Raw genomic sequence first — 16,539 nt, 5'->3', positions numbered from 1 at the left:
GGTCACTGAGCAGATTGGTAGTTAAAGTTATTCTTTTTATCTCTGTCCCTGGTTCTCCAGGAGTGCTATTCTGATCAATGATCACCATAAAGCCATTCCTATATTGGACTTCACCCTATGCCTGAGCAATCCTTTTGCTCTTCACAATTGTAGGATATTGATTATAATTTGCTACTAGGTGTATTAAGACGTCAGTTTTATTTCAGTCACTTTATATGCACAGATATATTTAAATATGAGAGGTGTATTCCTCCTGATAATTGCTATGAATGGAGGATATATTGAATTACAGTAATTAAAGACTTAGGTTTACAAAAGGAGTATGGATAAAGGGAAGAGAATATACTCTGATTTTTAAAAAATGAAAAAAGGAACAAGAGCTAAGGAAAGAGAAAAGAGTGCAAACACAAAATAAGCAGTTCAAAGATACGCCAATGAGTTAAAATTAATCATCTGGTTAAAAATTAATAGATATCATAAACCTGATGATAATTTTCTTTGATAATGTATCAACTCAAGCCCAATAAAAGTAGTTGGTCAAGTCATGCTTCTGCTTTCCCCCCCTTTTATGTAATGCCATTCTTTCATTGTGATGCTGTTACTTTAGTTGAAAAAATTTATGGCAAATAAACTAATTATTGTTAAGAACCATTTTGTCATGTGAAGGCTGAAGACTGTAAATAAACATCAAAAGGAGCAATTGTTTTTTTAGATGACATCTGTTTATAATAGGAGGCAAGAATTATGCAGTGCATTTCAAATAGAAGATACTTTATCACTATCATTATACATTACCTTTGTCACAGTGGAAAGTTATATAGTTGGTGAGATAGAGTCCACATTTGGGCTCCAAGGCTGATGTGCTCTGAACCACCATTTCAAATAAAAGAAAAAGGTAATTGTTAACCTGTTTCCAAAGATATTAGTCCATGTTTGACTGTAGTCAAAAGAATCAGCACAGTGGCAGGCATAACAAGATTTAGAATAAAGCTGAGGACATTGTATAAACACACATATACCTAGACGCATGTACTTATAATCAGGGAATTATATAGAAAATTCCTATGATCATGTCTTTTTTTTTTTTTTTCTTATGATCACTTCTAATTTGAATATACTTCAAGACGTTGCTAAAACACTTAGTGGTACAGTTGTTAGTTTTGCCAGATCATTGATTTATATAATATTTAATTTTTAGTTTGAATATATATTATTGAACATAAAATTCCCAGAAACATTTGTTAAGAAAGAGTATGAGTATAAATTTGTAATACCACCTTATACTAGTGACTTAGGTAATATGCAATTCAAGTTTGTGGTAGAAAAAGAGAATATTTTAGAAACTAATTTTCACAAAGAACTATAAGATCAATTAGATCTTGCATTTAAGGCTATTTATTCCTTTCCTTGGTGACTATTTACATTTTTTCCTTAATACAGTCTCAAACTCATAAATTTATGTATCCCTTTTTAAGTATATACTTTATATACTATCTTTTCTTGATCATTTAAAAAATTTGTACCAATAATATTATAGTGACACCCTATTATCCATTAATGGAATATGTCACACAAATTAATTTTCTTCGCAGTTGACAAAGCAGAAAATTGGAAGCATTTTAACCATTTCAGGTGTCATTCTTTTTGAATCATAGTACACAATTCCCTACTAAAAGGTTACACTCAGAAAATTTAACTTTCATGATGGCAGACACGATCATGAACATAGAGTGATTTCTTCTGGTTGTGATTTAAGTTTCAGACTTTTAGTTAATTTTCCAGTTTCCTGTTTTTTTTTTTTTGTTTTTTTTTTTGGTACAGGGGATCGTGTCGAAACAACTGAGCTAAATCCCCAGCCCAGTTTCTTTTTTTTTCTTTTCTCTTTTTTTTTTTTTTTCCAGTACCAGGAATTGAACTCAGGACCTTTCACTTGCAAGGAAAGTGCTCCACCGTTGAGCTAAATCCCCAGCCCCCAGTTTCCTGTTCTATTTACACAAATATGTGGATGTTCCACTGAGACAGAGGTCAGTGCTCCAAGCTCTGCATGCAGTAAATGATTATGAGTTATATGATAAGGTGGAATTGTGGTGTCCTCAAAGTTCATATGTTGAAGTTTTACCTCTAGTGCTTTAAAATGTGATTACTTTTGGAAATAGGATCTTTAAAGAGTAATTAAGTTAGAATGAAGTCACTGGGGTGGACTCTAGGATGATGGGTGTCCTTTTAAAATGAGGAAATGTGGACGCAGACATGTTCAGAGGGAAGATGATATGAAGAAACAGGAGGGTGGGCATCCACATGCCAAAGAGAGAGGCCTCAGAAGATACCAGTCCTGCAGCCCTTTGCCCTCTGGCCTTCAGAACTAGGAGAAAACAATTTTCTGCCATTCAAATCACCCTATCTGTGGTCCTTTGTTATGGCAGCCCTAGCAAATACTACTACATGATAATACAATGGCCTAGGGAAGAACAAAATTTGCCACCAGATTGCTACACTTTATTATTCTTATATCTGTTTTTTGGTTTTCTGCCTTCTTGAAAACTCTCAAGGTATTAACTATGACCCATTACTGAAAATTGCTTGGACATTAGAATATTCACTTGATGCAGATAAAGGAAACTCTCAAAACCTCCTCGGTTATTTTAATTTCTTCATTTCAGGTTGTTTTCTGGGCTCTCTCTTGTGGAGAGATCACAGTAAGTGGAGTTGTACCAGGGTTCTGCAGAAGGTTGTTTGCCATACTAAGCTTATAATGTGGTCATTTTTTACTTCCCTCTGTCCAGGGAGAGTGGTGGTAATACATTATCAGGTAGCGGGGAGATTTAAATAAAATACTGCCTGTGGAAAAACTACTTTGTAAACGTAGCAGTGTTAAACAAACACTAATTTTTATAATCAGAAGTCTGACTTCCTGACAGGCATTTGTTGGCAAGTAGGGATTTGTTCCACCAGTTAAGTTATCATTAACCAGGAATAAATTATTTAAAGACACTGATGGTCGTAGCTCCAGAGTGAACCTGGACTTCAACGTATGTAGTCATTTGTTGGAAGACATAATTTAACAAATGAAGTTCTAAAATCAATTGTGAAGAGAACTGCTTGTAGTTTCTTTAGGTTTTTTTTTTTTTAAGACAAAAGAGGTAAGATAGTTTTCTTTTCTCCTTTAACAATTTCAAATGGTATTCTATAATGGTCCATATGATCACAAATCCATAAGGTCAAGTGGAATTTTTATTGACAGCAGTTTAGATTTTATTTAAAATCTTGATATGCAGATATTACATATGATTCAAGTGTGTGTATATTGTGTAGCATATCTACTTTCTTTTTTATCAGTCTTACTTTATGAAGCAATTTGAAAATCATTAGAGAAATTAGCTCTAAACTATATGGTCAGCCCTCAGCTGTGCAGTGGATACAGTCTAATGGTAGTTAGTATGTCTAGTTTTTCTTTTTTTTTGCCGGATTAGTCCCAAGCACTTCACTTATAATGACTTATATTTTGTAAAATCCAATATGATGCTTTGAAAATGGGTATGTTCTTCACTTTTAAATTAGCTTCTGTTCTAACAACATTTCAACTCCTTACTCTCTCTCCCATTCTGTGGTAGTTTCATGTACATGTAGCTAATTTTAGACCTTCACCAATCTGGGTACATTTTAACCCTCCTTCAATGAAGATATATTTGACAGGACAAGGTACTGGCCTTTTTAAAGATGTGTTATATACATGTACCAACTCCACAAGACAAATGTAATCATTATTAGTACCTGCAAACATGTACCAATGAAAATTTAAAAACAAGTTTTAAAAAGCCAAAATTTAAAAAATTATATTAGTCTATACAGAAACCAAAGGCTTCTTTGCTTGTTAGTAAAATTTGAATGGACAGACACACAGCAGAAATTTCAAGTTGGATTTATCTTGGTGATACTCAGATTTGCAGTTTCTGATTTTTTTTTTCCTTTTTTGGTAAATTACCTCTTAACCATATCTTTTTTTGCTATTAAGTGGTGCTTTTGTTCTCAAATTTCCTGCATCTAAATGACAAACATAATATACATTCTAATCTGGTTATGTTCCAGCAGGTGCCATAAAGGTCAATTTTCTCTTCCTTGTGCTCCTTTGAGACCTGAAGAACCAGACTGAAGATTTCAGCTATAATCACGGCACCCTGAAGTCAGCCAGTAAATCGCTCCATGTTTCAAACAGATGTTCTCCCTTTCGATTATTGCTCCACTTGGAGACCATTTTTTCTTCCCTAGAGGAAACATCAGCATGACTATAAACTGAAAGGGCATCCAGGAACACCCAGGATTGGGGCTGCAGGGCAGGGGGCGAATGTGGAGAAGCATACTTCATGATATTTCATATTCTCAGTCTTAAAACCTCAGTAAGACTTAGCAGGGCCTGGAAGTACAAGTCTGTAAGCCCAGCACTCTGAGTAGATGAGGCAGGAAGATCATGAGTTGAGCCCAGTCTGGAAAACTTAGACCCTGTCTCAAAAATAAATAAATAAATGAATAAATGAATAAATGAATAAATGAATAAATGGGCTGAGGATGTAGTTTAGTGTGAAGGCCCTGGGTTCAATCTCTAATATTGCAAAAAAGACAAACAAATACAAACAAGCAGACTAATTAACAAAGCCTTAGTAAGACTTCTTGAGATAAAGAGATTAATAATTGAAAAGAAAAGAAAAAAAAGACCTACTACTTCATTGAAAGGGTGAAATACCAAAAAGCAAACAAACAAAAAACCTCTCACTTTATTCTTCTGCTGTGTTGTTTTCCATGAAAGGTGAAGCTCTTTTTTCCCTTTCTTTAGAAACAGCATTAAACAAATGTAAGCTCCTATTTGGGGGTGGTAATATTATCTTTTTGGCATGTGCAAGAACATTTTATAGGCATGCTTATTTTCCCCCCACCAGAATAATGTTGCCATATATACCTCAAAATTAGTATTTCTACCTCTATTGACTCACTTGACTGGAGTGAAAACTTTATTTACCAATGTGAATGAGGGTAGTGGAAGGGGAAATGTGGGGAATGGGAAGGCATGTCCCAATTCATCAAACTATGACCATGAGTACATTATTGAAGAAACAAGAAACAAAAGCAAAACAAACAAAAAAACCCAAGCATTTATATCTCCTTCTGAAAATTTTCTGTGGGCTAAAAAGCAAATAATGTCATTATAAGAAGAGAAATTTGGTAATTGTTGTGGTAAAAGCATGGTGTTTTGAACTATTCCTTGTGTTCAGTCATCAAAGTCCTTTATTTACTCTTATTTTTTGGTCACTTGTAGGGAAGTGTCCAAGCTTCATTCAATTTGTGTTGATTTTTTTCTGAATGCTATCTACACTTTAGACTCTAGATTTATTTTTAGGTCTACCTAGTGACTAAAAATCCAGTTGAAATTGTGAAAAAAAGTGAAACTCAGGAATTCAGTAATTAGGAATTCTACTCTGCTTTCTTTTCCTCCATTTATCATTATAAAAAGAACTATGAATCTGCATAGAGTCAGGTAGTCAAACACATCAAAAGAGTTTTAGATCTGATTGTACAGAAGAGTGGAGCTTTTGAATCTGCAGGGTTTTTTCCCTTAATTAACAGTCTTTAAAAGTTAGCAGTATGATTAAATACATAGATTCTGTGTGTCTGTATTGGAGTTGCCTTCCTCTTCTTCTAAAATATTACCACTTATTTTAGAATTCACTACTGGATGAATGCTAGACAGACACTAATTCAAATTTAAAATCATAGACTAGAAATGAGGCAGAGAAAAGAGACATGAATTTCTGGAATTACAACGGTGGTGAGAAACTACATTAATCAATCAGCCTACCAATCAGTTATTTAGTCCATTAATAAAAACATTAACCAAATTTGTATTGTCTTATGTGATATCAGGTGTGGTGCTGGGCATACACTTGATCTAGTATTATTGTTGCCTTCAACTAGTATGTAATAAGACCCCTGTATTAGTCACCTTATCCAACACTGGGATAAAATACCTGACACCCACAACCTAAAGGAGGAGAGGTTTATTTTGGCTTGTAGTTTTCAGTGGGTTCAGTGCATGGTCTGTTGGCTCCAAGGCAGAAATGGCATGTCAGAAGGGCCTGGTAGAGGGACAGCTGCTTACCACATGGCAGGCAGGAAGCAGAAAGTGAAGGGAGAAGTCAGGGATGAGAATATACCCTTCTAGGTCACACCTCCAGTAACCCACCTCCAACCTGGCCCTAATTCTCAGAGCACCTGAACTACTAAACTAATAAATGGATGAAATTACTGGTAACTATAGAGCCTATATGATCCAATCACCTTCTAAACACATGAGGCTTTGGGCAGACATTAGAGGTATAAACCATAATACCCCATACCAAACTATTTACATACATTTTCTCCTCCCATCCTCATAACTATATGATGAAGAAAAGGATTATTGTACAATTCATAAGCTCAAATTAACCCAGCTATGCAAACTCAGGCTTATAGCATAATGTATATAATGCTAATACTAAAATCTGTGATGAATAGAAGGCTTTAAATATCATCTTTGATTCTAAGCTTTATTACCAGTTAGCTGAGTGATCACAAGTCATTTCAGTCTTGGAGTATTAATCTGTCAATATATTAAAAGGAAAATGGTGCTGTATGTGCAAATTATTTTATATATAAATACACACATGCATTTTATTTAAACGTACATATATGTATACACACACTGCTGTGGTTTAGGTGTCTCCCCAACCTTTATATGTTGAAATTTAATCCCATTGTGAAGTATTCAGAATTTGGTCTGATTATGGTGTTTAGAGATGGGGCCATTGACAGATATCTAGGATTAGAAAAGTTCTTTAGGCTGGAGCTGCCAAGATTAGATCTTGGTGATGAGGAGAGGAAGGGAGACCAACTATATACACATGTTGTTTGCCATCTGGTAGCTCAGGACTGAGGGGAAGAAGACCCTGACCAGATGTGGTTCCTCAACCTTGTACTTCCAGAACTGGGAGTGAAAATAAACCTCTTTTCAAAAGTAATTTACCCAATTTGCGATATTGTGTTATTCACAATACAATTCAGACTACCACAAAACACACACATCTTATTACAAATTTAGGATGATTCAACTTTGAATTTTGATCATTCCCCAAGCTATTCTCTTTCCATGTTGGGCCGTCAGCCATGTGATCAGGAGGGCAAACAACCAATACTCTATGGTGTGCTGTGTTTCTAATCTATGGTGTTTGCTATGCTAGATGTATTAAGGGGATTTCCAGCTTACTATATGTTCAGTTTATGATGAGTTGATCAGGACACAACCCCATTGTAAATCAAGGAACATATGTATGGAACTTTAAAAAAATTTTAAACTTTCTTTCTTTTTTTTTTTTCGTACCGGGGATCGAACTTCGGGACCTTGCGCTTGCGAGGCAGGTGCCAGAACCACTGAGCTAAATCCCGGGCCCTAACTTTCTTTTAATCTTAGTATATTATACCCATTTTCAAATTTAGAACATAGACTTTAGCTCATTTTTTAAAACCTCTTTTCCCCCCTATTTGTGCTTTTATTTCTTTTACCATACTCCTGTTCTAGGATAAGCTTTAGTCAGCTCTTATGTAAACTGTTATAATAGCCTGATCTCCCTCCATTGAGTTTTTCTTTCTTCGAATCCATCCATCCAGCATATTACTGTCAAATTAATGTTCTCAAACACCAGTTTTTTCATCACATGTGAGTTAAATAGAACTACTCACATGAGTCATACTTTCTATTATGGCTTGTGTCTAGATGTTCTCTCAAAACCTCATACAGTCGTAAGTGGGGCTTTTTCAGAGTTGGCTGGATGTATTGTGTGTGATGCTGAGATTAAGCGTGCATGATTACTAAATCAGTCAGCTTATTGGTTTGGCACTGCCCTAAGCCCAGTAGCCTAGATAGAGTATAGAGGGGCAGAAAAAAAAAAGCTGATAAGTCCCCTTGCTTGCTTTGCTACCTTCTTCTTACCATGAATTGGTTCTCCTCTACAATGTCTCTCTGCCATGCTACCCTGCCTTAGAGCCAGCTGATTATGAACTGAAACCTCTACAAACTGTGAGCCAAATAAACCTTCCTCCCTGCAACTTTGAGTGTTGGGTGTTTTGTCCCAGCAACAAGAGAAAAGTAACTTTTACTTTTCACAATATAGAAAGTAACACTTTCTTTATTGTGTATTTGCTTTTTCTTTTATCGCTCCTTGGAATTTCTTCCTACCTAATTTTACTTGGTCATATCATGTTTATCTTTTAAAACTCACACCAGTTTAATGCCACCATCTTGAAGAAACAGTCTGATGCTGTCAATTTACTCTTCTTTCATATTACATTATCTCTACCTTTCTAATAGCAGAGAGAAAATTCTCCTCCTTTTATTTACTCCTGTAATATCTGAGAGCCAGGAGAGAAGGGAAGAGCTAGAGGTAAGAATGAGAATTGCCTTTAGACAGAAAAATATCTGAGATGTGATTTTAGTTATAGAAAATCTCAGACCAAGTCAAGGATGAGGCTGAGAGATAGCTACATTAATTCAAACGATGTATAGGGACTTGAAATTTGAAGCAAATATACTCAGAGGGAAGGAAGGGCATTTATAGAAATGAAAAGGGCTTAGCAATATAATAAATGGCTGGAACCCTAACTGAAGAAATGAATATGGGATTGAAAGGGGAAGGAAGATAATAAATTTAAAGGGTTTTAAGAACAGAGCTACCTGGCCTTCAAGTTACATAGTGTGCCATGAAGTACACTTACTATTATGTCTTGAATATTTAAGAAATATCTATTCTTCATTGTAACTGTTGAGGTCCTCTCAGGAAAGACTTTGGTAACAGAGGAGAGAGTTTTTAAAGGGAAAACCAAAAAGGGGTAGTACAGATATATAGGCTTAAAGGGATAGAGAGAGGGAACAATTACCAGAAGGAGTCCAGAGAGAGTAGCTCTAGCTGAAAGGAAAGCCTGGACACTTGATAGGAGCGGTAAGTAAGTAAATGTGGTCAATATGCATCAACCCATCAGAAAGGAACCTGGAGAAACAAATTGTTTTGCTTTACTTTCATGTCTGATCTTTTCAGCATCCATTGACCAGCACAACTAGAAATCAGTAGGCATAGGAGGTCATTGTACAGAAGCTTCCTATCAGACTCCCAAGTCACAGGCTACAGTGGAATAGGTGGAGGGCAAACAGACTGAAGAGCCAGGTGGATTTGGAGGGACAAACAGAAAATATTCAGCACATTCAAATGGTGTGAGTTAATTGGAATTAGAAGTAGCTAGGCACATTGGAAATTGTACTACCTTGTCCTGCTCAAGAATTCATCTTAACAGCAAGGGACACACTACTTTTTATTTTCAGTTTTGATGAGGATTTGTTTTCAGTATCACTTGACTTTCTGAAGGCAGAGTGACTTGGCTAAAATATAGATTATATGTTATTTATCCACAATCTTGCTTTTTCTCTACTCAACTGTAAATCTCCCTGAATGAAAGGAGCAAATATTGCCTACTTTTGTTAGATCTTATATCCATGTAGACAATGCTTTGTAGATAAGATAGCATGTGTCCCATAATCATATGTTAAAGAGATTCTTAAGTGAACCCAAGTTTCCTGCTCAGAAAGCTTTCATGGTATCCTGAGCTTACCTTTCAGTTCCCTTATTGCTCCGATCCACCTTTTCTAGTATATAACCCTATGTATTATTATTATTATTATTATTATTTTTATTTTTATCAGAACATGCCTTGATCTTTGATATATAATTCTATCTTTACTCATTTGGTTTTTACTCTATAACTATCCAAACCATAATTGTGCCTTTAGGCTCAGCTCAGTCTTGGCATCAGCAATAAACCTACCTTTGATCTCAGTAGTTACCTTTTAAGTACCTTAATATTTGATAACTTTACTGGTTTCAATGAATTAGAACTATTTTAAATCCTTATCTTTCATGCATCAGTTGAAGAGATAGAAACTGAAGTTGGTTCAAATTTGTTTAAGTGTCTATTTGACTCATCTGAACAGCTTTCCCTATGCCACACAACTTACTGATTCTTTGTCTCATTTTCCTGATTTAATATTCCTTGAAGACTTGAATGGTTTCTTATACATCTTTCCTCAGCCTACAGAAGGCCCATTTTAGGCTGTGCTATAAATTATATATGCCACTGGTATGTAGTATATTTTTCACTAGTTGATTAGTTAAGTGAAAATTTTAAGAACACTGATGAAAACTACAAGTCATCCAAGAAGTCCCTAAAATATCTTTAAATTGAACAGCTTATGTGATGGTAGACTCCCCAGCCCCTATTCCTCTACCTGTTGGGATTGATCCGTTTTAAGATTTTTCACTGACCAGATGTGTTACCACTTATCTAGAGTTCTCAGATGAAAACAGAAGCTCTAAAGATGTAGGATTAACAAATATTGAGGTATGCTTTTGGTAGAAGTTGGCAGAGGGTAACGATTTCTCTCTAGGTCTCTCAATCAAGAAAATGAACAGAGGTTACTAAATTCTCTTGGCAGGATTGGATGACAAATTTCCCTCAGTTTGGTGCTTTCCAATCACATATACCCAGTTCCCTAGGTAGTTCATATCTAAAATATTTCCCACAAAGCTAATGAGCTGAGTATGTTTACCCTAGATAAGACTGAGTGACCTAACTTAAATAGCAAATGTCTCTTAAAGTCAGTGTGGTATTAATTATGTGCATGTGTATCTCTGATTGATAAAATGGGGAGATGAATGATTACATAAACATCTAGTCTGTAGCAGTTAAAGAAAAACAAAAGAGGTTCGTTATGAAGTTTGGGGAGTACTGTCATATCATGAAGCTTGTAGAATGTTTAATTGAAAAAAGGACCTTAGAGTAATTTGATCCCTTTTTTTTTTTTAATCAGACTGATTAACTGTGTCAGGGAGGCTGAATACTTCACCTAATTTATGCAGAGTAAATGCTAGAATTAGTGTCAAGGCCTCTAATTTTAGTCATATCCTTTGTACTACCTTGTCCCGGTCAAGAATTTGTCTTAAAACAACTGGCTTATGTGACAGTAGGCATCCCAGACACACTCTCTTGCCTGTTGGGGTTAGTTTAAGATTGCTCACTGGCCAAATGTGTTATCTACTTATCTTAGGGTTCTCAGATGAAAACAAAAGTGTAAGTCGACAAGCTCAAGACTCAGGAAGGGCTGTGTTGTATGGCTATCTTTAGTTAGTAAATCTTGGAGCAAGGCCAGTTTGATGTGGTGTCACATTAACACTGGATGGTGAGATCAGTGTTTCTAGGTTCCCACTGCTTGGCACATGGTGTAAGAAAACTCACAGTGATGTGTGTCCATATAGAAGCAAATATTACTGAACTGGCCGTATTCCCACAGACAGTTTAATTATCCTTATCTTTTCAGAAGGATGACACCCACCTCACAAAAGTTGTTGCTGGTTTTAAAGACAAACTAATGCCTTGAATTTCCTAGTGAATTTCTATTTAATACTATTATAATCATCACTACCAGATCTGTTTTTTTCTGTTTGGATATCCACTGAATTTTAATAACGTATAGGATTTTAATATTTTAATTTAATATACCAAGTTGTTTCCAAAATTCTGTCAAGGGATATTTGAGCATCTAAGTTTAACACTAGATTCTTGATACCTTCCATACTTTCACAAACAAGAATTGAAACAAAAAGTAGTTAATATCAGCTAGTGAACATGGTTGGGAAATTGCTAGAAAAGGTTAGCGAAAAGGAGTCCTTTATCATGTTAAGAAATTCAGAGTTTGAAAAAAGAAAAAAACAAACACCACATTCTTCCTGAGATGGAAACCTCCTGTTGTTTTTCAGCACATATACCTGATTTTGGCTAAAGCACAATACACATTGAGTAAGACCAGAGTCTATTTTTCTTCTTCTTTAGATTAATGCTTATATTTCTACAGTTCATGTTAGAAGGAAATAAAACAGGAAATAAAAGTAGTTTGAGTCCTAAACAATTTGAAAGGAAATAGCTAAGCTACATAATTTCATATTTCATAGTTGAGACAAAACAAGATATTTGGTTTTTAAATAATATCTTCTTAAGAATATTTACACAGTTGATTTAACATTATATCAGTTTATGCCTTTTGTATGTTTTAGATAACATTGTTGAACTTCCTTTGACTGATCATGAGGTGAACTTGCCAATGGGGAAAGCTATGCAGGCAGGCGTTCCTTCCTCCAACCCAGCAGAAGTCATTTATTAAGCAGCTGTTGTTACTAGTTTACGAAAGATTTTCCAACACTGTGTGCTTTGTGAGTTCACTTCTCAGTTTTAAGAAAAATCATATTTTTAAGATTCTCACCTCTTACCTTCACAATATTATGTTTAGACCATATTTTTTTTCAAATGGTCAAAATCATGATATAAATACAATTTACAATATCTCTGGCTTCATACAAGACAAATTTTAATACTGAATGCAGCAAATCTAAAAAATATGAAAATAAAGGAGCTTTATGCAAAATTATGCTCTTTAGGTGGCTTTCTCTCAGAAAAAAGTATGAGCTTCAAAACAATTTTTGTGACATGAATCTTAGTCTGCTGGTTTTCCTATTCCAAGTGGGTAAATAGCCACTTTTTCAGCAATCAGACATCAGTCGGGTTAGATAGCCTATGGTGGGGAAGCAATAGGTCACTTGCCCATCTCTCCGCAGGTGCCAGAAGGTGGCTTCTCCCTCTGTTTAGGTCATCTATCAAACCTGTTTATATTTTGGTTTTTGGCACACAGCCCCCTCAGCAAGGAGTGAAAATTGTTTTTATGAGTCAAGATATGTTAGCAAAAATAAAGCAACGTGTACATAATATCTGATATCCTGTTGTTTTCGGTCCCAGATCATGGGGAACCAACCAGGTTTATTTAAAAGATTTTGGCTTTTTCTCAACGGGTTTTCCGTTAGAGTACAGGTGTAGTGAAAACCACCACTAAATCAAAGCCAACATGGGAGAGGAAAAGACTCGTATAAATATCATTGTCATTGGACACGTGGATTCAAGTCCACCACTACTGGCCATCTGATCTGCAAATGTGGTGGCACTGACAAAAGAACCACTAAAAACTTTGAGAAGGAGGCTGCTGAGATGGGGAACAGTTCTTTCACATATGGCTGGATCTTGGATAAACTGAAAGCTGAGTATGAGCGTGGTATCAACATTGACATCTCCCTGTGGAAATTTGAGACCAGCAAGTACTACGTGGGTATCATGGATGCCCCAGGGCACAGGGACTTTCTCACAAACATGAGTACAGGCACATCTCAGGCTGACTGTGCCATCCTGATTGCTGCTGCTGGTGGTGGTGAATTCAAAGCAGGTATCTCCAAGAACAGGCAGACCATGAGCAAGCTCTTCTGGCTTACACACTGGGTGTGAAACAACTCGCTGTTGTTAACTAAATGAATTCCACTGAGCCATCCTATAGCCAGAAGAGATACGAGGAAATTGTTAAGGAAGTCAGCACCTACATTAAGAAAATAGGCTACAACCCTGACACAGTAGCTTTTGTGCCAATTTCTGGTTGGAATGGTGACAACATGCTGGAGCCAAGTACTAACATGCTTTGGTTCAAAGGACAGAAGGTCACTTGTAAAGATGGCAATGCCAGTGGAACCACACTGCTTGAAGCTTTGGTTTGCATCTTACCACTGCTCAACTGACAAGCCTTTGCAGCTGCCCACTCAGGATATCTACAAAATTGGTGATATTGGTACCATCCCTGTGGCCCAAGTGGAGACCGGTGTTCTCAAACCTGGCATAGTGGCCACCTTCACTCTAGTTAGTGTCACAACTGAAGTAGAGTCTATTGAAATGCACCATGAGGCTTTGAGTGAAGCTCTTCCTGGGGACAATGTGGGTTTCAATGTCAAGAACGTGTTGCTCAAAGATGTTCATCATGGCAACGTTGCTGGTGACAGCAAAAACAACCCAGCAATGGAAGCAGCTGGTTTCCTTGCTCAGGTGATTATCCTGAAACATCCAGGCCAGACCAGAGCTGGCTATGTCCCTATACTGAATTGTTACACAGCTTGCATCACTTCAAGTTTGCTGAGCTGAAGGAAAAGATTAATTGCTGGTCTGGTAAGAAGCTGGAAGATGCCTCCAAATTCTTGAACTCTGGTGATGCTGCCATCATTGACATGGTTGGTGGGATTTTTTGTACGTACTTTTCAAGCCAAAGCCAGTGTCATTTTTTTTGGTAAAACATAGAATTCTTAGTAGTCAATTGATATAATATGTTAGATTTATATTATAAATTTAAATTTTTATCACAAAATGTCTATTTTTAATCTTTTATTTCTATGATCATGTAGTATGTAGAACCAAAAGCACAGGGGTTGGTAGAGGAAAATAAAACTCAAGGAAATACTGAGCCAACAACACTTACAAGGAAGGCAATTAATGGGTAATACAAAAAGTACCAGGTAGTCTCTGAGTTGGTCTACTGGAGATCTTCTTTCCTCCCTAGCACAGCCCAAAATTGGGAATTTCCCCTTCCCATGAGAAGAATAGAATATATCACTCTTAGAATAGGGATGGACAGCAGAAAAAACACATGCAAAATCCAAAGGAACCAGAATACTGATCTTGAGGAATAAAGGTCACCCGTGTTATGGAGCAGGGCTATACTGTTGAACAAACTCAAGAGGAGCCACTTTAAGATAAATAATAATGCAAGAAAGCATAGACAGTTGCGATACATTTGTGAGATAAGCACAACATTCTCTGAAATTCATATACAGTAATTTGTATATAAAGTTAAATTTAAGCACATGATAGAATGGGAGTTCACAGGATATATTCACGCTGAGGTTAATGAACTCCAGGCTCTCATCCAGTCCACTAATCCTTTCTTTGTGAAGCCCAGAAGTATAGAATTCTAATGAAGTTGATATTTTAACCAGGTTTCCTCTCCTTGTAGGATTTTGAGACCCAGAGTGGGAAAAGCCAGGTATGTGGGATTCAAGTAGAATTTTGTTCTAACAAAGTATATTTTTTTGATAGTCCATATTACAAGTTTCATTTGTTTTGCCACCTTCAGGGCTGTATTATTCACTCTTGATTTTAATCTTATTAATGTAATAGCTGGATCCATTTGTGGACTTATAATTAACTTGGATTCTTATTATAACTATGAAGTTGTAATTATCTTTCCTCCTTTTGTTTCTGAATTTCCATAGCTGCTGTTACCCAAACATTTCATCTCAATTTTTCTAATTTATTTGGGCATTATAGGAAAGAAAACCTTTTAGGTCTGAGTAATACAAACTTACTGTCTATATAGCTGGGAGTTACTAGGATACTGTTGACTACATGATGCTAAAGAAATGTGAAATGGTAGGGAACCGAGCAAAAACACTAGTCCATTTCCCACCAGAGGAAGGGATCCTTCTATGGGACATGAATTTGGTGCCCGGCTTCTGCTGGGCAGTGTCTGTGGGACTGGTGCTACCCTGGGAAGCAGTTGTCCAAGCATGGGCTCTTCCTGTGCTCACTCACCTAAGCTGCCCTCTGTGGGTCCTCATTCAGTGTCTTGAAAACTCAGCATAAATTTTTTAAATTATTCTTTTCTTCTGTAGGCTATGCACCCATGATCTCTACTCATTCACTAGTCCATTAGGCCTCTTGAGAAGAAAGTTCAGATGTTGATGTCTTTCTGCCCAGTGTCCATACTGTTCTCCACTTAGAAATGACAGTGGGTGGACCCTGTCCACTGGCATCTCAACTCAGACGCTCAGTCGGTTCAGAAAGCCTGAAAGTACAGTTTAGTGTTCGTGACTGCCTGATCACCTGTCATGTTCAACTGACCTGTCTGGTATACTTTTGCAGAGTAAATATTTTCAAACCTGGATTATTTTGGAATATAAAAATGAAAAAGCACGATCTGATATTTGCACATGATTAATTGCATCTCTTGGTTTTATCACCAGCATTTCATTAATTGGAGATCTTTCTGATACCAGATGCAGGGTGTTCACAATTCCTCCCGGCATGGTGTCATCTACCATTTAATGAACCTTCCTCCTTGCCTTCCTGCTCATCACAGGCCAACAGCACGTGGGCTCAGCATATCCATCAATTTTGTTATTGCAATAAGTCTACCAGGCATCACTGACATTTCTTCATTGAAAAACAGGTGTCAAGAGAGTTTCTATCACACACCTTTTTAAATTAAAATTACATTTCCAGGTCCCTTGTCTAGTGAGCTTGTTAAAAAAGCTAATAAGGTTATTTTATCAAAACTTTTACTTTGGGACATATGTTGGCATCATGATTTTTTTTTTTTTTATGGTGCTGGGGATGAAACTTAGCCCTGGTACCTTGTACTTGCTATGCAAATGCTCTACCCCAGCCCAACAATCTTTTTTTTTTTTTTTGGTACTGGAGATTGAACTCAGGACCTTGCACTTGTGAGGTAGGTACAGTGCCACTGGGCTAAAGACCCAGCCCCAACAATCTTTT

General features: G+C 36.5%; 1 pseudogene; it reads left to right on the top strand.

Moving 5' to 3' along the window:
- The first annotated feature begins 13,021 nt into the window (after positions 1-13,021).
- On the top strand, positions 13,022-15,671 carry LOC101699318 (elongation factor 1-alpha 1-like; annotated as a pseudogene).
- The last annotated feature ends 868 nt before the right edge of the window (positions 15,672-16,539 follow it).

Source organism: Heterocephalus glaber, unplaced genomic scaffold (genome assembly GCF_053883595.1).
Source record: "Heterocephalus glaber isolate CG9 unplaced genomic scaffold, H.glaber_assembly_v1.0 deba00001444, whole genome shotgun sequence".
NCBI classification, from domain to species: Eukaryota; Metazoa; Chordata; class Mammalia; order Rodentia; family Bathyergidae; genus Heterocephalus; species Heterocephalus glaber.
This window is presented reverse-complemented; position numbering and strand designations above follow the sequence as displayed.